Source organism: Sciurus carolinensis, chromosome 13 (genome assembly GCF_902686445.1).
Source record: "Sciurus carolinensis chromosome 13, mSciCar1.2, whole genome shotgun sequence".
NCBI classification, from domain to species: Eukaryota; Metazoa; Chordata; class Mammalia; order Rodentia; family Sciuridae; genus Sciurus; species Sciurus carolinensis.
In genome coordinates, this window is record NC_062225.1 from 22,419,131 (window position 1) to 22,440,805 (window position 21,675).

The 21,675-nt window shown below is 43.6% G+C and overlaps 1 protein-coding gene across 1 annotated transcript in view; it reads right to left on the reverse strand.

Moving 5' to 3' along the window:
- Positions 1-21,675, reverse strand: part of Tgfa (transforming growth factor alpha) — a 97,014-nt gene that overhangs the window by 20,495 nt on the left and 54,844 nt on the right. The gene's annotated exons all lie outside the window — the stretch shown is intronic.

The following is a 21,675-nucleotide window of genomic DNA, read 5'->3' on the forward strand; positions in this document are numbered from 1 at the left end:
TTTGAGGCCAGCCTCAGCCACTTAGCAAGATTGTCTCAAAATAAAAAGGGCTGGGGATGCAGCTCAGGAGTTAAGTATTCCTGTGTTCATTTCCCTATACCACCAACAAAAAACAGGCACCACAAATAGGGGATGCAACTGAGAAGGAGGTGTGTGGGCGAGAAGAAGAGAGGGAGGGAAGAGACAGAGCCAGTGTGAGGGAAGGAGAGCTCAGAGTAAAAGGAAAATAAAGGTAGGGGGAGCGAAAAGCAAGTTCGTCAGGCATCAGGTTACTCTACACAGCACACAACAGAAAGTCATGTGCACGTGCTATAACCGGGTGACGAATATAGCTCTTTGCCACCTAGCAGTCTAAGTGAGGATGCACATGGTTCATTAGATGGAAAAACACCAGTCAGGGACTTGCAGGACAGGCCCAGCTTTCTCTAATTCTGTGGTCAGTGAACAACTTCTCTTTCTCCGTAGGTGTTTTCAAAGGCAATGTCATGGGTGATGGAGGACTACGTTAACAATATCCCAAAACACACGTGGAAGGATCTGCCAATGGACACTGTCTCCTTTACTCAATCGAGAAGCCCAAAGAGTCCAAGCTACGAAGAAACTCCATGCAGAACTCAGTGACGGCCAAAACACGTGGTGGTCTTGCTCCGTGCATCCAGAGACCAGCATGGAAACAAGGAGCCTGATGTTTACCGTGCAGGCTCCCAGTGCCCTGTGATTCCACCTGTCTGCCTCAAACCCAAGACCAGAGAGGACAAGGGCAGCTCTGTGCTAGTTGATCATCACGGTCATTAGGAAAAACAGTTTTAATTACAAGAGTAATATTTTTGAAATACTCTGAAAATACCAATGCATAATAAAGTCCACCTGTAATCCACTGCTGAGCAAGAACCATATTAAGTCCACACTGTGTACGACCACACATACGAGCTTATGGTTTCTACTTCGTTGCATGTGGGTAGGGTTGGAGCATGTCCTAGGTTTTTAAATAGGGGAGGAGAAGCAAGTGACGGAGAGGAGCAGGCCACACCCCAGTGCCAGGGCAAACTGCTCTGGGGCCACTCTGTAACCTCAGGGTGAGAGTAATCTGGAGATACGGAAAAGGAAAGATGGTCTCAGAAGTGCCCACGAACCACGGCAACTCCCGAGCAAGCTGGCCTGCGCCCTTGACATGCTGGTGGAACCTGAGTGCCATGGCCAAGTGCAGGGAAAGCTAGAGCAAAATTACGAAGCCCCGCCCGTCAGGCCCCTAGCAACCACCCCACTATAAATGACAGCCCACATCAAGGGGTTGCTGTCCCTGCCTCTGGAGATGGCCTGCACTCTCCCTTGCCTGTGCCTCTGCTTCCCTAAATAAACCTCTATGTTTCTTACTTGTGTGCTGAAATTCTTTCCATCACATGTGCTAAGAACCCTGCTGGTCCTGAACTGAGGTCTCCTCTCTGGGAACTCCTGTGTCAAGGGTGTGTCAACAAGAGGGGTACAGTGGGCTCAGGGTTGCTGTGCAAGTTTGTGAGCTAATGTACTTACGCCCCTTTGCTATGGTTTGGATGTGGCTCGTATGTTCCCCAAAGGTACATGTGCAGGAGTCTTGGGCCCCAGTGTGGCAGTGGGGAGGTGGTGGGACCTTTAAGAGGTGGGGCCTGGTGGAAGGTGATTAGGTCATCAGGAAGGGATTAATGTAGTTCTGGTTCCACAGGAGTGGTTGCAAAAAAGGAGCAATCCTGGCCCCTGAATCTCTCTGGCTTCCTATCCTGCCATACAATCTTTCTCTCTTGTGTGTTCCCACCATGATGCCATGTAACCATATTTTAATGTAACCAGAAAGCCCTCACCAGAGCTGAGCAGATGTCAGCACCATGTGCTCAAACCACCAGATCTGTGAGCTAAGTAAAAACTTCTTTTCCTTATAAAACACCCAGCCTCAGGAATTTTGTTATAGCAACAAAAATGGACTAATATACCTGTGCAAAGAGTGAGGCATGCTGTGAGGGGGAGAAATTGTTAATTGGGGGCCTGTAAAGATGTTTTAGATACCACAGTACAATCTGAAGTCCAGAAGAAAAGCAGCTTTGGGGAAGGTGGGGAGGGCAGGGGTGGGCTGCCCTCACTGAGCGTTCACAGTATGCCAGGTGTCTGCCTTACCTCATCTCAGGCACTGAGGTTGGGCAGGTGACCCACCAGAGGGAGGAGTTGCCATCATTTTCTCATTGTGGGGTACAATTGCCTCCAGTTACTTTATAAAAAAATAAGTCTTACAAGGAAACCCCCAAATTCCAACATCTTCCCCAGAAGGAGTCAAATTTGCTTTTTCCTTCTTTCCCTACTTTCTTTCCCTCTTTTTTTCTTCTGAAAACTCAAGAAAATATCAAGCAATGGAAGGAAAGGCCTAGGGACAGAAAATGGTAACAATCAGGTAGAAAGGCCACCAGGGACTGTGCAAAGGCCTCCCCTTCAGGTACCCGTGGAGGGTGGGGCGTGGCCGCCGGAGCCCGGGGCGTCTCCTGCAGGCGCCCCGTCTGATTAGCGCGCTGCTGACAGGAAAAGCAAATGTTCCGGTTTTTGGAACTGCCCTCCTCTGCAAGCTCCCAGCAGCTGGACTTTCAAAGTCGCTCAGTTCCTGATGTCATGAAATTTACGAGACCCCTCCGACACGGGAACCAAATGCACATCTTGCAGACACCACAGTTCTCTGGGGACCTGTGAAAACTTTGCCCGGAGATCAGAGACCCACTAATAGGGCCTGGAGCGCAGCTCCACTCACAAGAAGAGGGTCTGGAAGAGCAATCAAGGGGCAAGGAAATCCCAGATTCAATTCACGAGAGGGGTTTCTCCAGTTCAGAAGAGCCAGGGAGACACCGTCTGGACAACCCCTTCCGACAGCCCTGCTCCTTGGGGAGCAGCAGCCACACCACGGGGTGCGATCCCTGCCCCCCGACTCCCACCCCAACCAGCCCTAATTGCACTTTGTGCTGAGCTGACGGGTGAGCTGGCGGAGGCAGGCGCTCTTCACTCTCTCCCCCAGATGTCAAAAGCCACGAACACATCTGCCGGTTGCAAAGCTTACATCATTTACAGCCATTTCATTACTTCCTCAAATATCACAGTCAACTTTCTGTTTCATAATGATGTCTGGCTTTTCGGTGGGAATATGAGCCAAGGTTTGCGACCTGAGACCAAATATTTTCAGACACTGCAATAGCAGAACCGGCAAAACCGAGGGATGCCTCTTGACTATCTGGGAGAAAAGGCAGGAGGTTCACGCAATGAGGAGGGAGCCAGCCAGCAGCACCAGTGACGTGAGGGAGGGCACCACTCTGCTGCGCACGTGGGTGCCTGCAGTGCCCAGGCCCATGTTTCACCCTAAGGCCAGGCTGGAGCCACCTGCAGGGGCGGGCTCCCTTCTGGGAAGGTGAGGCTCACTTTGAGGCCGCAGCAGGCCCAGTGTATGGGGAGGATCTCTGAGCTCTGGAGGCAGTGCAGGACCTGAAGGAGAATCGGGGACAGAGGCTCCTGCCTGGGTGGCAGAAATGTTGCATCAGGTCATAGAGAGGGAAACGGTCTAGAACCAAGACCTGTGCACTAGACCTTGGTGAGCAACAGCCCTGTCGCTCCTCGGCATTTGGGGATGGTGAGAACCATCCTTAGAATTTTCTAAATGGTCCTAAAGAGGAAGGGCTCTATCAGTCTGTAGTGTGGCAATGCTACTGACTTTTACCAGAGATGGGAATGTCCCTTCCAGAAAGATAATCACTAAGGGCAACTACAGGGTGGTTTTTCACACGAGCAGTGAAGTCAGCAGAGTACAGTGACCCCAGGAGGAGACATCCGCAAGGGCTCCTGACTGACAGGGAACTCAATTTTGCTGTTCTGAGAAGCAGACACGGTGGTGGAGAGGGGACAAATAAAATCACACAGCTCGTTCACTACTAAAGCCAGTAACAGTGAGCATCTTTTAAGTCACTGCTAAAATAGTGAAGACGTTAGCTTCGCGGCCCCATCATGTGAGAGAGAAGGGCATTCACATTAGTTCAGCAACAAAAGACAAAAATCACTTTATACTTAAAATTAACTGACACCTACTACTGCAGTTCCTCTTGCAGTTCCACTTGGTGAGTGGGGTGGGGGAGGAGAGTCATTTCTGTCCCCGCCATCCCCCAACCTCAAGATTCTCAATTTAAGAGAGAACTCCTATACTTTAAAAAAACAGATGTTTCCCCTGAAACACAATCTCTAAACACAGATTTACCAAGTCTTCAGCAACCCTTTCCAATACCAGCTAATTTTCACCCAATTTGATTTTGACCCATCCCTGATCCTAAATGGCTTTACACCCTGCCCACCTCTCTCACTTAAGGACAGGGGCCAACCTCAAGACCACCCTAAAGGTTAACACTATTAGACTCCAGCTTTTAAGATGGGGAAACTAAAGCTTACATAACCTTGCCAACGGTACTTGGCTAGAAAGTACTAGAACTGGAATCTTATCAGTTTTCTCTGATTTCATGAAAATGAAGAACTATAGAAAGTTAGGAGGTTATTGACATCTGGAAAGACGTGCTGAGAAGACACATGATTGACATACACAAATCATGCTGGCAGGAAGGGGACACTTGTTAAGTAGTTTCTAGAAATCAGACAGGGACCTTTTCAGGAGCAACAAGAGGAAGTATTGCTTTATTTGGGGAGGAATGGGGAACCATACATATGGAACTTATTAATCCCACAAGGGAGCAATGGCTGGCAAATATAAACAGATGCAAAAGACATTTCTATATGTCCACGAAATGCTGCTTAGTTAACTGAGGGGGTTGGCCGCTGGTGCATGTCTTTTTCTCTAAGCACACTCCCATCACAGCCTGAACCTCAGGGCTGAATGACACTCATGACCAAGAGACCAGGGGCTTCTGGCTCAGGGAAGGGCCAAGATGGACTCCTGAATTGCTTTTGCAGCTTTAAACAACATGCAAGGGGGAAACCTGAGGAAACATCTGAGCCAATTGAATTCCCTGTCATCATTTCCCACTTGGGACAAAAGCCAAGGAATGTGATGGAACCAGATTCAAAGAAAGGTAGTAGTAGAGAAGCAGATACCCCTTTTCTCCTGTAAAGACACTGGTTAATAACACAGCACCTGCATGTGTATGTGTATGTGTGTGTGTGTGTGTGTGTGTGTGTGTGTGTGTGTGTGTGTTGGGAAAACAAATACATGGAAATTCACCAGCAGTACTGGACTGCAGTTGAGTTCATCCTGCTGTGCATATGTTGAAGACAAAGGCAGAGTTTACACCATTTTTGTGTGTTTTCTACTTCAAAGGGAAGAAAATTAGAAAACATGAACACAGAAATACTTTGCCAGGATCTATTCCTTCTCGGTACTGTCTAGAGTTTTAACCTAACGTGAATCTTCTGGGGTCAGATTATGATGATGACTATTATTAATAGTAGCTACTATTAATAGATCACCTGCTAATGCAGGCACTGTGCTTAGCATTTACAGAGAGAATACCGCTTAATCTTGTGAGGAGGTTATTACCATCCCAGCCCTGTGGATGAGGAAAGTGAAGCGCAGGGTAGTCGAGTGTGTTCCATGTAATTTTGGCAATAAATGGCAGAGCTGGGATCTGCTCTGCTCTAACACATCACACTGTCACTTCAGAGCATGTGCGAGTAAAGGGGTAAGAAATCCTTAACATACTTCCACAGTCCAGACAACTCTTCAATTTGGAGAATAAACAAATCAAGGATTACCAGGAAATCCTCAGGGGTATTTTAAAATTAAAAGGGCTAAGAGTCCCAAGGCAAATGGCTGTAATTAGCAAAAAGACTTTGGGAGTCTAAAGTAAAACCTCAGTGCAATCATGTGACATAGAGACTGAAACCAGTCTGTATGGATCCATCTAGAGATGCACCTATTTCAACTTGGCCTCTTACCTACACCCCAGCTTCTGCCAGGAACACCATCTCCCCCTCCAAAAGGCATGGAGAGTGGACAGGTTGGGGGGAGGTTCCTCAAGTTGCTGTCGACTTGCATTCCAGATTATGGATTAAAGCGAGACTGAAACAGAGGGGTGTGCATTGGACAGATTGCTCCCTCCCTGCTGATCTCTTATTCCATGTGACCCTGACCTCCAGTTCCTAGGCTGCTGTTTCTATCTCTACCTTGGCTTTGGTAAGTCAAAAAGAAAAAAATGAAAAAAAAAAAAAAAAAAAAAGAAAATTGCAGGTCACGGTTTTGCTTTGAAGACTGAAGCTAAACCTTGTCCCTCTTTTAATCATTTGATTTCAAAGAGACAGGCCGTTTTCATATCTTCAAGCCAGAAAGCCCCTTATTCTAATCATATCCTCTTGGGTGTCGACCAGCTTTGTGAAGATATCTCACTTCCAAGTTCCATTCACAAAGTCAATGTGGATTTACCTAGTGTGGCTCTCACTGGCTGGCTTTGAATCAGACCATGAAGGGCTCTGGGAGCTACAGCGAGTCCTGCTGGATGTGGGATTCTGTCTTGGCTTTGTTGGAGGAACGACTGTGTTGGAGCCCAGGGCTATCTGCCTTTGCTGTCTGTGTGTCTCTGTTCTCTTTATAAATATGAAAATTGTTAGGAAACATAGTTGGCAGGAAACCCTCAATCTACCCTAAGGAAAAAATGCTTCCTCTTGAGTCTTTGAACCATAATCCCTTCAAACCCTCCTCAGTGAGTACCATAAACACTATAGGATGACTGTTTTTCTAGAAGATTTCATATCTTCAGAACTTGTGACAGGCACATTTTCCACTGGCAGTGTACAGATGCTGTCTTGGTGGGTGGAGGATTTCCCTCATTCTAAGGAGGAGACAGAGTGCAGAGGTAAATTTAGGGCAAAATTCAGCAACCTTAAAAATGTAGGTGAGTCGGACTTTGTCCTAGCCTGTTCTTGTCTCATTTGAGTTTTATACTGATTATTTTTGGTTGCCTTTAGATAAAGATCCTTCTATCAAGATGATAGTTCAGGATCATGGATAATTATTTTTTTCTGACTTCCCAAGCTTCACAAAAGAGAATTTGAGAGTTTGTAAACATAATATTTAAATTTCAAATTCCACGTGATCATAAATAATATTATAGAAAGTTTAATTTCTATTTTTAATATTTGACTTACAGAATTGTAGTGTCTTAGTACATTGGATTTTAGGAGTCTGGATTTGAGTCTACACAAGGAAAATCATGTTACTGTCTCTTGTTCTATCATTAAAAGGGAATAAGGAGGAGGGAGACTCAAAATACAGTCATCTCTTAATATTCCTTAGGGATTGGTTTTAGAAGCCACAGATACTGAAATCCTCGGATGCCCAAGTCCCTTACCTAAAATGGTAAGAGTATTTGTGTATAACCTGTGCACATCCTCCCACATACTTTAGATCATCTCTACTTACAATACCCAATACACTATAAATGCTGTATAAATAATTGTTACATTGTATCATTTAGGGAACAATGACAAAAAAAAATCTGTATATGTTCAGTACAGGTATAATTTTTTTTCAATTCTCTTCAACCTGAGGTGGGTTGAATCTGAGGATGCGGAACCCACAGAAGGGGCAGGCAGATTGTAATTACTTAGAGAAGACAGAAGATTCTCAGATGAAAGATGTCTGAGAGTTGACCTCAGGCTTGACCTCTAGGGGTAGAAACCTTACATACTCCCACTAGAAATAACAAACCCCCAAAAGAAGGCAGCCTATTTGATCCAGTCCCTGTTCAACCACTACACTTAATGATATTTTTTAATTGAAAGAGCTCAGCCCGGAAATTGCCATCTGGAAGAAACAAGTGACAGGAAAAGGATAAAGTCTGGGCCAGAGAGTTCAGGAGTTTGGCTAAACCTGGTTCATCCTCCTCCTGAGCACACAGACTACATTTCCCAGCTTCCCTTGTGCTTAGGTGTGATCATGTGATCAGGTTATGCCCAACGGATTTGAGCACAAGTGATGGCTCCATTTCCAGGGTTGGTCCATAAAAATCTCCCCTGTGCATTTCCCTTTCCCTCTTCCCAGCCACTGACTGAACAGAGAGAATTCCTCCAAGGCCATGCAGGAGGAAGGAGCCATAAGGTGGAAGGAGCCAGCCTGCAGGGTCAGGCACCCCTGCACAGATCTTGACATGGGCAGGAAGTCAACGAACTTCAAGGCTTCTTTGATAAAGCAGGGAGTGCTCTTCTAATGCCAGATGGGAAGTCTGAACAACATTTAGGGTTGTTAGCGAATTTCTGGTATAGGAGAAATCAAACCCTTTTCACCCACCCTACATTGTTTCTTCTGGGAACCTTACCCAAAACCGAATGCCCTATATTTACAAACTAAAGTCACTCTGACCTGATGGCAGCTCCACTTTGAAACTCTCACTCCTTAACCTAAGGTGAATTCCATCCATTCTCAATCCTGGAGGGGTCTAATCAATCCTCACAATCCTCTACAGAGGAGGTAGCAGTCTTTGGGGGCAATTAGGGATCTGTCCTTGCTCTGAGTGCTTATGAGTTTGGCTTTGTAACTGAGCAACATATAGATGGAGCAAAGATGGCTGCTTCAACGGTAAGTCTCAGAACCAAGCAAAATGTAAAGCGACGAAGGCAACTGTTTTGATTGAAATCATACAACTGATATGAATTTACTGGGTTTTCAAAACTATCTGGACAGCCATCACCAAGGCGGTAAAGAACTAGGATGACTAGAACTTCAGTCTTCTCACTGCTGGCAACAGGTGCACTACAGTTTCTCTGAGTGCCCTTGAACCTGAAGTCCATCGGTTGTCAAATTCAAATCAATACCACCAGAGGGGGGGTGGGGATCCATGACCAGCCTGGCCCAAGACATCTTGAAAACATCTCATTCTCATTGGGAGCTTTCATTTACTCTTAGTTTTCCTGGCATAAAACAACTTTTTATAACAGCCCCTACAAAGGGTTTTTATAATTTGTCATTTAAAAAGTAATACACGTTCATTGTTGAAATTTTAGAAAACCAAAAGTTCTAAGTAAGAAAATTGCCATCTTATCACCGAGAAACAACCACTGCTTCTACAGAACATTTACAAATGCCTAATTTTTTTCCTCATAGTTTTTTCTTCTTTTTGTTCTTTGCATAGGGGATCATGTTTCTGGACTCCTTTTCCCTTGCAGTGGTTAATTCTCTCTTTTAATCTACTGATGCTTATCTTTAAATTAAAAAAATTATTCTATCAAGAGTGAAATCTGATGTTCAGTTAGATATTTAGCATAGTTTTGCTTTATCCTTTTGCTGTACCCAGTTATTAGTTTTTTGACTATATCTGATTTTATATCCCTATTACATTTTTTATTTTTATTTATTTAAAAAAATTTTTTAGTGTAGATGAATACAATATCTTTATTTTTAAATTTATTTTTTATGTGGTGCTGAGGATCGAACCCAGTGCCTCACACTTGCAAAGCAAGCACTCTACCACTGAGCCACGACTCCAGCCCCTATTGCATTTTTTAAAATGTAGCTTCTATTTTAATAATTATATTTCACTTCTATGCTAGTATAACTAAATTGACACATCAGCACTTGGGCACATTGTCACAGATTTTTCTGCACCACCTCTTCCCATTTGGGGGATTCTTATTTGAGATAACTGTTCTGGAGCTGAAGAGGATCTTTGAACATCTTTCCCAGGAAGGCCACGAGAGAGGTGTGGCTACATAATGAAACATTACAAGTCTGAGAATGTCTGTCCTCATCCACACTCATGGCTTTGCATAGGAATGACAATTTCTCCCATGGCTGACTTGTGGCCTGTCCTTGATGAGAAACCTGATGCTAGATTTACTCCAGGTAAATCTGTTTTTCTTTTCACTTTGAAGCTTGTTAAGACTTTCTTTGTAATAAAAACTAGTTAAATTACATTGAGGTTAATGCTTTCAGTTTTAAGGACAAAATATATCTGAGTTGAAGAAAGTTTTCTATCATGTTTTCTTCTTTTGGAAAACTTCTGTTTTCCAGCCTTCTTTTTTCTCATTAATTTTGTCTTTCTTTGAGTTGCTTTCTGAGTTCTGCAGAAATTTCCCAACTTATTATTATTTTTAAAATGTCACTCATTTGATTTACTGTAATATCCAATCTGCAGCTCATTGATGCCCAGTAGATTCAAAACTCATCACTGTATTTTTTTCATTTCCTTGCGGCTGTTTCTTATTTCATAGCTGCCGTGTCAGCTTGAGTCTTGAAGACACCAATTAGAGATGATCCAATCTCTTTGTCTACTCCTCAGGACTAGACATTTGTTGAAATTCCTCAAGAACATTCTTCTCACATAATGGATCTTTCCATGTGGCAATTTCTTTCATCGTCATCTTCATTGAGGAAGATCTACTTTGTCCAGGCCCATGTGGAGTTAGGGTGGGCTCCATATGAGACAGTGGTCTTATTCAATATTGGGACCAGATAAAAATAGAAAATGGCAAGTTTAAATGTAGTGCCTTTAAATATCTAAAAAAAATCTCTTTGGTGAAAGCTAGAGATTATAGGTATGACAAAGAATTTTATCTTTGGGCCAGAAGGTATTTTGTCTTTTCTTCCCCATGTTTTCCAGGTATTCATACCATGCTAGGAATGACAGCAAACTGAGTTCCATATTTCTGTGGCTCTGTGTCCTTTCTTGAGGTGTTGATAGGACACAGATGGCCTAGCCACTCCCCATACCTTGGCCCTCTGAGGTTGGGCTGTTGGTGTGATTCTGCTTATGACAAGTCCCTTGTCTCCTAAAGGACTGGTTGCTGGAACAGGGCAAGATAATTCCAATTGGCACATTTATTAGCAAAAATTTTGTATAGCTTCTCTTACCAATGAGTTTAGAAATAGTTTCATATTCCACTGATATTGTATTAAGTGTCCAAGAGCAGATTTGGGCAGTTAATGTGGAAAGTTCTAGTCTTCATTTTCTTCTAGACATTTTCTATATTAGTTGTAAATAGGTGACCAACCTAACAGTGCCGCATCAGCCCCAGAGACCACTGACAAGGTTTCTCCAGGAGGCTATTTGAAAAGTGAGTGCACACTCAGTTCTGATGGGAATCCCCAGTCCAGGGTCAGCACATCCTCTTACAAGAGGGTTCTGGTTTCCAAGATGGCTGCCTGAGCTTTGTGGGCCAGTATCCCCCAGAGCTGCAACCTCATTCCTTCTTCACCATCTGCCAGGATTCCTAGTGAGAAAAACTCAGAGCCAACACGCCCCTTCCGTGATCTAAAGCCTCTGCCTCATAAAAAAATGTTGGGAATTCCTGATTTAACAGACTTCCTCTCTCTCCTCCAGGCTATTTGTAAACCAACCACCTTGGAACTTTGTTCTTAAAAGGAAAAATGTTAGGGGAACCCAGAAACACCAGCATCATTTTACCTCTTAATAGTTTCTCCAAGTCAGACTAGTTCCGAAACAAAAGGCCTCATGTTCTGATAAAAAAAAGTTTCTTTTCTATTCAAGGTAGAAGAAATGAAGCCCTTAAGTGTCTTCTTTCCTAAACCAGAAATGAACTCTCTATAACAGAGATGGAGGTGCTTACCTCGGATCTTCCTGGTCAGCCCAGAGTCCCGCTCATGGTGTCCTGGGGGACTCTTCTAGGACGCAGGGGCTGACCACCTCCGAGGGAGCACTTTCTACTTGGGCCAGCTTATTTTTAGGAGGTCCTGCTTTAGACCATGATGACATCTGCCTTCCTGAAGCCTCTTCCTATTGGCTTGAATTCTGTCCTTGGAAGTCACATAGAACCACATAGCAGTCAGCCCCTATGTCTGAGTTTGTGTGGTCCTAAACTTCCTGTGAGACCCAGCATCCAGTGATCCCCAAGAACCCAGAGCCTTATCAAGTCCACTTCCTCCCTGTCTCAAGCTTGATCTGTGGACCAAAAGAATGTGGAGGGTTTGCGACTTCAGAGATGGGGTCATAAGAGGCACTGTAGCACTCACTCTGGGGATGGCCAGTTGCAGGCTCATGGGGACACTCAATGAGCATCCTTGTAGCTGTGTGAGGGAGCCGTGCTCCAGCCTCAGTCAGGCCTTCGAGGACAATGCAGCCTCCCTCCACACCTTGACAGGAACCTCAGTGAGACACCTCAAGCCAGAACCTCCTAGCTAAGCTACTTCTGAATTCTTCTTAGAACCCATGTGAGATAATGAAGGTTTAATTTAAGCTGCTAAGTTTGAGGGTATTTTGTTACATAGCAATAGGTAAGTGATACACATTGAGTTCCTATAAATGTTCTTTAAATGAGAAGGTCTGTAAGCTTTTTATCTCAGGACAGAGTGCCTTTTTTCTTAAGTGCCCTTCTTAAAATAGTCCAGTCGAGGGTAACAATGACAACAGAAGCAACAGCAACCAAGACATTTACCAAATGCCTGGGGTGTTGTCCTCTGGGTTGAGTTTTACACCTACCATTGAACTTAACTCTTATAAAAGCTTTGTGACATAGGTTCTATTATTCTACCCATTTTACAGATGAGTAATACAAGTTGAGAGAGGTTTAGGGCCTTGCCTGAAGGTGCACAGCTAGAAGAGTTAGGGAGGAAATCTAGAAATAGACCCCATGACCCTAGAGCCCTTGCTCTAAAGCTCTGGGATGTAGGAACAGAGTCCAGTAGGAAGATCATTTCCCACGGTCTGATTTCTGCAATAATGTTAACTTTAATCTCCATCATCTTTGCTAGCAGTTCTAGAATGCTATTGGATTATATGAACTTGGGATCAACTAAAGCTTCTAGCTCTTTCTCTACTTAAACAGCCATCAAACTTGGACTTATTCATCCTTCCTAACTAAATTGTTATTCTTAACCTAACTACTGTTAAATTTGTCGCTGTTCAAATTAACCTAGTTGGCTGGCTTTGATTCATTAATCTAGCTCAATCCCCTCTCTCTCTCTCTCTCTCTCTCTCTCTCTCTCTCTCTCTCTCTCACACACACACACACACACACACACACACACACACATACACACACACCTTTGTTCTATCATAGAATCCAAAACTAGCTATCATTCTGGGCATTGTGTCATCTCTGAATTTGATAAATTTGCCATATGTGTCTTCCTTTAATTCGTTCTTAAAATTCTCAACAGGAAAGGAGGATAGATCTCACTATCATACTTTGGAGGCCACCTTTCAGCTCAAAATAATACATCAGTGAATGTTTTCTGAGAATTCCCTGTTTAAAAATTTCCTGCCTTTCCCCAGAGCCCGAGGGTGACCCATGTGGGGTGCGCCCTGGGATCCACATTTAAGTTCACTGGCACTGATCTGCCTCACCTCATACCTCCCCTAACTGAATTCTTTTAACTCCTATTTCTCCTCTTGGTTCAATTGGATAATTTTATTTTGTCAAGTGCCTTGCTGAAATCGTGCTGCATTATCTTGACAGCATGTTCCTGGTGGTATTTCTCTCACCAGTCCTACTCCACTAAAAAAGGAACTTAAGTTAGTCCTGCTGACTCTCTAGAAGGATTCATTCACCGACTCAGGTTTTTCTATCTGCTAAAATATTTTGGTCTAGAATTTCCCTGGGAGCAACAAGTTTTATCCTCTCTAAAGAATCTTGAAGCATTTTTACATATTTAAAATCAGAAACATATTTGTCTTTTTCTACCCTCTGAGCCATTTTTACATTTGCCACTGTTTCTTATGAATCACTAACAAGGATGGATCTGTTGGGGCTTCAAGTTTTCTCATACACTGAGGTAAGGTTCATCTGTATTGTCCAGTAAATTCACTCATGGCCTTAGATGGTCTTTCACTAAATCACTACTGCTCAGCTTTCTATTTCTTATTTACTATATTTGTTTTATCTTTGTCTTGAAAGAAAATATGAAAGTCAAATTATAATCACTAGTAGTCTTTTCCTGGTCCTGCACTAATCTTATTCTACCTACTCCAAAGAATGAACTTCTTTCCTTTTTTACCTATCAGTTTCCAACTACTGCGTCTCTGTGTGGCCAACAGGACGCGTGGACAGGCCTTAGTTCCTTCTGTCCTCAAGCTCCCTGGCATCCTCACAGACACCTGTCATCACCCAGAGAACACCTGCTACCTAGGAGGTACAAGCATTCCCTCAACAAAGTGCCCTTCCCTACCTCTCTGCGTCACCTCTTGGGACACGTCCTTCTCTTGATCTCTAAAAAACTTTAATTAAACTGTGTACCAGAGAATTCCTTCTGCAGATGCTCTGGGGTTCTTTGTGTCTCTCCCCCTACACTTTCTCACATACCCTCAAACTATCAACTCAGAGCCCTCAGGCACCACCCAAGCTCCCCAGGTCACATTCCCTTTTCAAATCCTATATATGGGATCACATCTGATCCCATATTCTTCTCTGAATTTTTGGAGGCTCTGCTTTCTTGACCTATGCCCGGTGCTTCCTTCTTTCACAGCTACAAACTTCCAATTAGCATATTCAGACACCAACTTGTTCATCTTCTTAGTTGAGACTGTGTTCAAAGAAGCAGGTGTCCCTGCTGCCTCTTCCACCTTCTGGGTAACACCACAACCAACAGGTATGTGAAGAATTTTTCAGGTGCTTAATCTGTGGCATGCTGAGATTTCCAGAAAACCTACCAATCTGAAGTTTGCTGTCAAACCACATTCTATCCTTATGACTACTTTGTAATCAGGATCCAAATAGTATTCATTACTCGGCAAAACCATCAATCCATACACTTGATCTATGATGATATTAGTTTTTTAAATTCGTTTTTTTAATGCTAAAGTCCACATCTCAATTGAGGGCATTTGTTGACTTGGGCTGCCCAGCAAATATTCCTCCACTTTCTAATAGCGCCCACCTTTCTTTCAGGCCATTACCTCTTCCCCCACAGGTTTGCAATGGCTGAGCATCATGGTCAGTTGTCCTGTGTCCCTTATATTCTTTCTCTCTAGTATATGAATGTTGAGAAGAAAGACAAAGATAATGCCATTGGAGTCCCATGCATTACAATGGTGGCAGGTTTCTACGATGGAATTCCTGGCTCCATGGAACCACCTGGGTTACCATTCATTTCCAAATGCAATTCTCCAGCTTTTCTGCTGATTCTGCAGGCTCCCCAAAGCCGACAAGGTTGCTTTTGCTGAGTGAGCCAACACTGACTGCTGCAACCAAAGAACCCTCACTGATGGGTCTACGGTACAGGGTCTATTCTTCCCAGGATGTATTACAATGCTGTTTCTTCTCAATAAATCCCTAGGGCCGAGAGGATCCAGAAGATTGTGGAATCACTCATTCAAGTCACTGGAACCATCCATTTACTGTAGCTTCTCAAATACATTTCCTTAAGCCCATGATGCAGAAGCTGGAGTAAAATTTCAAGTTTAAACTCTTCACTGTGCCCTAAGTCTAGAGTTACCCAAGGCCTCAAGTACAGTTTATCATGAGCTGGTCTGTGTTATTACTGCTCTTCTTTCTTAAATTAAGCTCACCCTTCCACAATTGATAAAGCATACCCTCATGGCCTCCTTTAATGTTTTGCAAAATTAAAAAATAAACCCAAAATGAGGACTGAGAATCCAAAGGGACTGAGTGCTGCTTAAATTTCAAACTATACCTGCCACCCTCTCCATTATATCTGTTGTTACAGTTTTGAGTTCATCTTCTCTCCCTCAAATTGCTGTTTAAGGACACATTGATCAGCTTGGTAGCTCTTTAGCCAATAAGTACTTACTTCCTTATCTTTGAATGCCGTCCATCTCTTGCTGGAATCCTTATGGGTTATGGTCATATTTATATATTAGGTTTATACAGGAAACAAGTCCATTTTGGTGGCTCTGTGATGACCATTCTGCATTGTGCCTCAGAAGGACCATCAAGAAAGACTGGGTACCGACCAGTGACATCACTGCAACCCTTCAACAGAAGTCACAATTCACAACCATATTGCCAAGTTATGGAATTGAAGACTTGGGATTGTCTATCCTCCCAGGTGTCAAGGCAAAAGCTTACATAGTAATTATCTTAATTGATGTGTCCTAAATGTGTTTTTCCTAGCCTGCCAAGTCACAAAGTCATTGCTCTCTGCTGCTCACTGGAGTGAATCTTTCCTATGTGTACCCACTCATGAGAGAGTCCCTGTTTATGGAGAAGTCTAGATTTTGCTTCCAGCCAATGCAGCAAAAATGCCCTCTGTAGACCTAGATAGTGAAACAGTGAACATTCTGATGGATTCCACAGTGGCCCTTAAGGAAAGGAAGGCTCAGGGAACAAAGGCAGAGTATTTTGCCTCCTTGGATCCTCGTCTGGGCACCTTTAGGTGACATTCCTCTTAGGGGTACTAGACCCCAACCCAACATCCAAGAAAATTCTATCGGCATTCTTAACAACCATATTTCCCTGCCTTTATTTAATTCTTGTTTATGATAAATTTTGAAATTGCAAAAGCAACATAAGTTCAAGGCAGAAAGTTGAGAGAAAAGCATAAAGGAAAACAAAACAAAACAAAACAAAATCACCTGAAAGGTCATCATTCACAGATAACCACTTCAGAATATAACTTTGGTCTTGATTCTGTGCCTATGTGTCCCCAACAGGGAAGAAAATACTATTGTGAGCATTTTTCCCACTCTGTAAATATTATACCTCAAGGTAATCGTTGAGGTTTACAACTGATGTATTTATTACTCTCTTCTTCTTGGTCTTTGCAGAAGCTTCCAGGATCTCGTTATTACACTGTATGGAAAGATTTTTGTTCATGCACATTTATGATATCTTCGTAGGAGCAGAATTAGTGTGATAAAGGGATACTCATTTCTAAGATTTCTCAGACCTACTGTCAGACTGCAATCCAGGATGTGTGCAGGAAGACACTTCCCTAAGTGTTTCCTCATACCCCTTCCAACACTGGATCTCACCTTTCATTCCTCTTTGCCAATTTTATGGAGGTATATGTGAATCCCTTATATTAACACACTTTCTTGATGTGTGATGCAGAATGTTGTTTATATGATTATTAGTATTTTCATTTCAACTTTGGTTAATTAGCTATACCTATCTTTTGTCTTATTTTTTGGTACTGGGGATTGAACCCAGGGGCACTTTGCCACTAAGTCATATACCCAGTCCATTTTATATTTTATTTAAAGACAGGGTCTTTCTGCATTTCTCAGGGCCTCACTATACCTATGATGCTGGCCTTGAACTTGCAATCCTCCTGCCTCAGCCTCCCAAGTTGCTGGGATACAGGCGTGTGTCACTGTGCTCAATTCTTTTATCTATTATCTACAGATGTTATTTCTTGTTTATTTGTAAACACTCTTTAAAATATAATAACAACTCTTTATCCTCTTATATATATTACAAGTAATATGTGGTTTGTCTTTGTGTTTATGCAGAAGTCATACTGACCTTAAGAGGCCTTACGAGTATATACATATTTACCTATTTCCTTCTACCTTTTGTTTATATTTAATTCTAAACCATCTAAAATTTTAGCATGTCGATTATTTTCTAGAACAAAACAACACCTTTCGTTGAATAGTTCATAATTTTCTTATTATTTGAAATAATAAGATATTATTTGAAACAATAAGATATTATTTGAAACAATAAGATATAATCAGCATACATTAAGTACTGCTTTCTGGTTTTCCTATTTAGTTCCATTGAAATTCTATCTGCACCAGTATCAAGCCACTTACTTATAACTTTGTAATATGATTCAATGACAGTTCAAATTTGTCCTCCTCCCTGGCCTCTACCACTCATTTTTGAGAACAGGTTGAATGTTCTCACCTGGTTTTTTTTCCAGATGAATTTCAGAATCATTTCTAAGTTCCCTCCCTCCCCCATTTCCAAATCTTTTGGGAACTGACATAAAGTAGAGATAACTAGTCTACTTACAATATGGAGTTGTCCTAGTCACAAAAATGTGCTCTGCTTCTCCCTTTATGTATATTTCTGCTGTGGGCCTGCAATAAAGTTCCACCCAAGTTCTGCACAGCACACAGCCATTACCGGATTTATTATTTTTGTGCTTGGACAGACTCTGAAGAGGTCTCCAGAAAGCATCTGCCAGGCTGCGATACTGTGAGCCAGAGGCTACAAGGGTGTACCAGGGAGAGAGGAATGGCCACACAAAGTCCTGGTCCTGGTGGCTGGTTCCATCACACCCACTCTTGATGACTTTAACCAAGTCACTCCCTTTCCTGGGTCTGTTTACTTCTGTGTAAAGTGATGGGTTTGTTCTACAGAACTGAGGTTCTTTTCAGGTTAAAATTCTGATTATGTCAAAAAGAAAATGGTGGATGGGACAGTCCTTTGAGGATGAGGCCCATAGGAATTCAAAGGTTGTGTCTATTCATAACAGAACGCTAAGGTGCTGAAGGAGGAAGGAATAAAGGGTTGGTTGTCTAAGCATGGCTAGGTTAGTCTGAGAAAACCTGGGGATGGCATACTTGAATGTGGGCTGTCGAGGGGTACAGAAATATGTGGGTCAGCTTCCCCCCACAGAACGTGTACACAGACCGAGGAGGAGGGGAAGGCAGATTAGATCCAATGGGACTGGACAGCACGACCACGGTAGACCCTTGACCAGAGAGCAGCAATGAAGGAAAATGGAGTCGGAGTAAGTTTTCATAGTCTATTTCTTTTAACCATGCCTTGGGAAGCAATCCTAAAGAATCCACCACTCCCAAACATGAGCACCGAGTCAAGAAAGTCCAGCCCAGTCCTAAGATTTCCTCAGTCCAAAGGATCATCAAAGAATCCAGGTAAATTAACGCAGGGGTCTTGGCCTCGACTTAGGCAGTTCCAGGAGTTGAGAGGGCATGGGAAGCACAGAGCAAGAGGATCTTCCCTGGCCCAGGAGACAAAGCAGGGCATGAGACTGTCTGCAAAGAGCCAGGCATGGGAGGCAGAGCGGGGAGCTGTCCCTTCGCTCCAGGTCCCAGAGTGGGTTTGGACTGGCTGCCATGCAGAGCTCTGCAGGGCAGCGAGATGTGTCTGACGCTCAGAGACGGCTGCTCCCTAGGCAGAGGTTCCTCAGCAGGTGAGTGCCTTCTCCCACCAGCTGTTGGGAGAGGTGGGCGTTGGAATGCTGCTCCTGGGCACCTTGGCCTCACTCAACCTGCCATTTCACACACCCATCCCTTAACCTCATTCTCTGCCCATTTCATTCCTCTTCCCACGCAGTGTTTACTAAAATCTCCCCTCCCCGCTGGACGAAGCACGAGACCTGGGTTTCCTGGGCTGTCTGGGGAATGTTCCCACAACCAGTGAGCCACTGGGCAGAGAACCACTGGGCAGCCACCCTGCACCACCTACTCCAGGCAGAAGGATCCCATCCTCCACTTTGGGGGTCACAGATGTTCTTAGGAACAAGAAATCCAGGCAATCTCTGAGTAAGAATGACTTTTCCTCTGGGGCTTACAAGTGAAAAAACAAAAATATCTTACAGGAAAGGAAGATAAAGGATCCTGTAGCTTCACTGTTTGTTTATAAAGCAGGGGACAGCAATCAAGGGACAAGCCAGAACCTGTGTGGCATTTTATAATCACTGTGTCTAGAAGCCAGTGTCTAGTTACATGTTTTCTTCTGTAGACTAAGAGCTTGCTGTTCATGGTGTGGTCCGTGAATGAGCAGACTTGGTGTAGCCCAGGGGCCGGCTAGAAATGCAGAACGCCAGGCTCCACCCCTGGAGCCCTGAACCCAAATCTGCACTTTACCCAGCCCCAGGAGAGTGCTACGCATGCTGCAATTTGAGATGTGCTGCTTTGGCACACTGCTTCTCAATCCTGGTTGCACACTGGAGTCACCTTGGAAAAGTACCAGTGCCTGGACCCACCCCCAACCCACAGATAATGATTTAATTGTTCTGGGGTGCATCCAAGACAATAGGTTAAAAAAAACAAACTCCATGGGTGAGTCTCACATGCAGCAAAATTTGAGAACCACCATCTAGTACACATATCAAGGAATTAAAAGAAAACAAGAGAGAAATTTCTTCCTGCACATAAATGGAATTATAGAAAGCTTTGCAAACAATTACAGCAAAATTCATGGAGAATAAATGGAATAGATCACTGATGTGATATGTCTTTACCATATAGTGTCAATAAACAATGTGCTTAAGAAAAATAAAAACATTCAGTTGTACTCTTCAGCGGAATTAAAAGATAACACTTCCATTCTTCTATCCTCTTCTCACTTTGTGATTAAAACCCAAACCCAAACCAAAAAGCCTCTTCATCTGATGCTTTTCAGACCATGGCAAATGGGAACATTTCTGTGCTCTGGTTTTCTTAGCATGATTTCATTTTTGCATTGCAAATTTTGGTCTGATAATGTGCTTTGCAGTAGGGTGTCATAAGTATAGTGGAAGCTCTTGTGTTCCCTTGTAGAATACAGAGTTTCCTTTTACTCACATACTCCTTTAATGTAGTTGGACATCAATCTTTCTAGCTTAGAAAGGAGGTTTTATTTCATTGCCAGGGGATAGAACTTCCAAAAAACACAAATGTCTTTCAGCATCATGTTGAGTAAATAATCAAGGGTCTATGAATCGGTCTCTCTCTAACTTCCTGCTTTATTTTGCTTTCAACTCATAGGTGAGCTATGAAAGGACATCTGCGCTAACATTTCTGCCACCTAGGCAGGGTATCAGCCCTGATGACAAGTCTCAGCCTCCAGAGCTTCCTAGGCTTTGCCCATTTATCTACTCCTGGAGTTTGCCAACAAAAAGCAATGTGGGCATATGTCTGTGGGCCAGTTAGTGCCCTTCCTTTGAATTCAAGCCATCAGAAAATCAACTCAGGAGAATATACAGTGACTCCTGGTTCAAGTCTCCGAAGCCATATCAGATTTTATATATGATATGACCGCATGCAATGGAAACTGACAGCAGAAGAACTGTTGCTGTCCTGTCCAGGTTCAGGGGCAGCACAGAGCTCACATCCCCACTTAACCCACCTTTGACCCCTAAAAAGGCATTGTGAGCTGCCATGGCCGCCAGAGGAACCCAGCAAGTTCACTGAGAATTGGATGGGGCTGAGGACAGTGACCTAAGACTCTGGATGGTACTTCTTCCAGGTCTGTCAACAGCCAGGAATGCAATGTCAGGAATGGGTCAGAATGGAATCCTCAGCACAAACTCATGCTGAGGTGAGGAAGGACTGGTGAGGTCTTGGGAGCTTGGCCAAGACTGGTAGCTTTCAGTTCAGTAGAGGGAGGAGGCCCCAAAACTGTCCCAATCCAAACCAAACTTTCCAGTTTGGCCCAGTGCAGGAGACAGGAGATATTACCCACACCATGCCTGTGCAAAGGAAACCCACTCCATTCAAGATGGCTCTGCCTAGGTCTACCAAGTCTCCTTAGATTAGATTGTGAACTGACCTATATAAAGCTTAGTATTTTAAAATACTATTTTAAAAAATGTTCATTCCTTTATCTTCCTGAAAATTCACAAAGGATAAACATATACTGCTACAAGTCTCCCTCTCACCCTGTCCCCAGCTAGCCTGGCCCCCCTCCCTGGGGACAGTGGCACAAAGGGTCTCATGCACGTGACTTCCTGGCACTTCCCTTCTTGTAAGAAAGTTTCTCTGATGAGTGAAGGGCACCTCTTTGCTCTCCTGTGGCTCACGTACATCCATGTAGAAAATTCCAGTCTCTGTCAGTGTCCTACTTTTATTCCTTGGGAAGCCCCAGGATGCC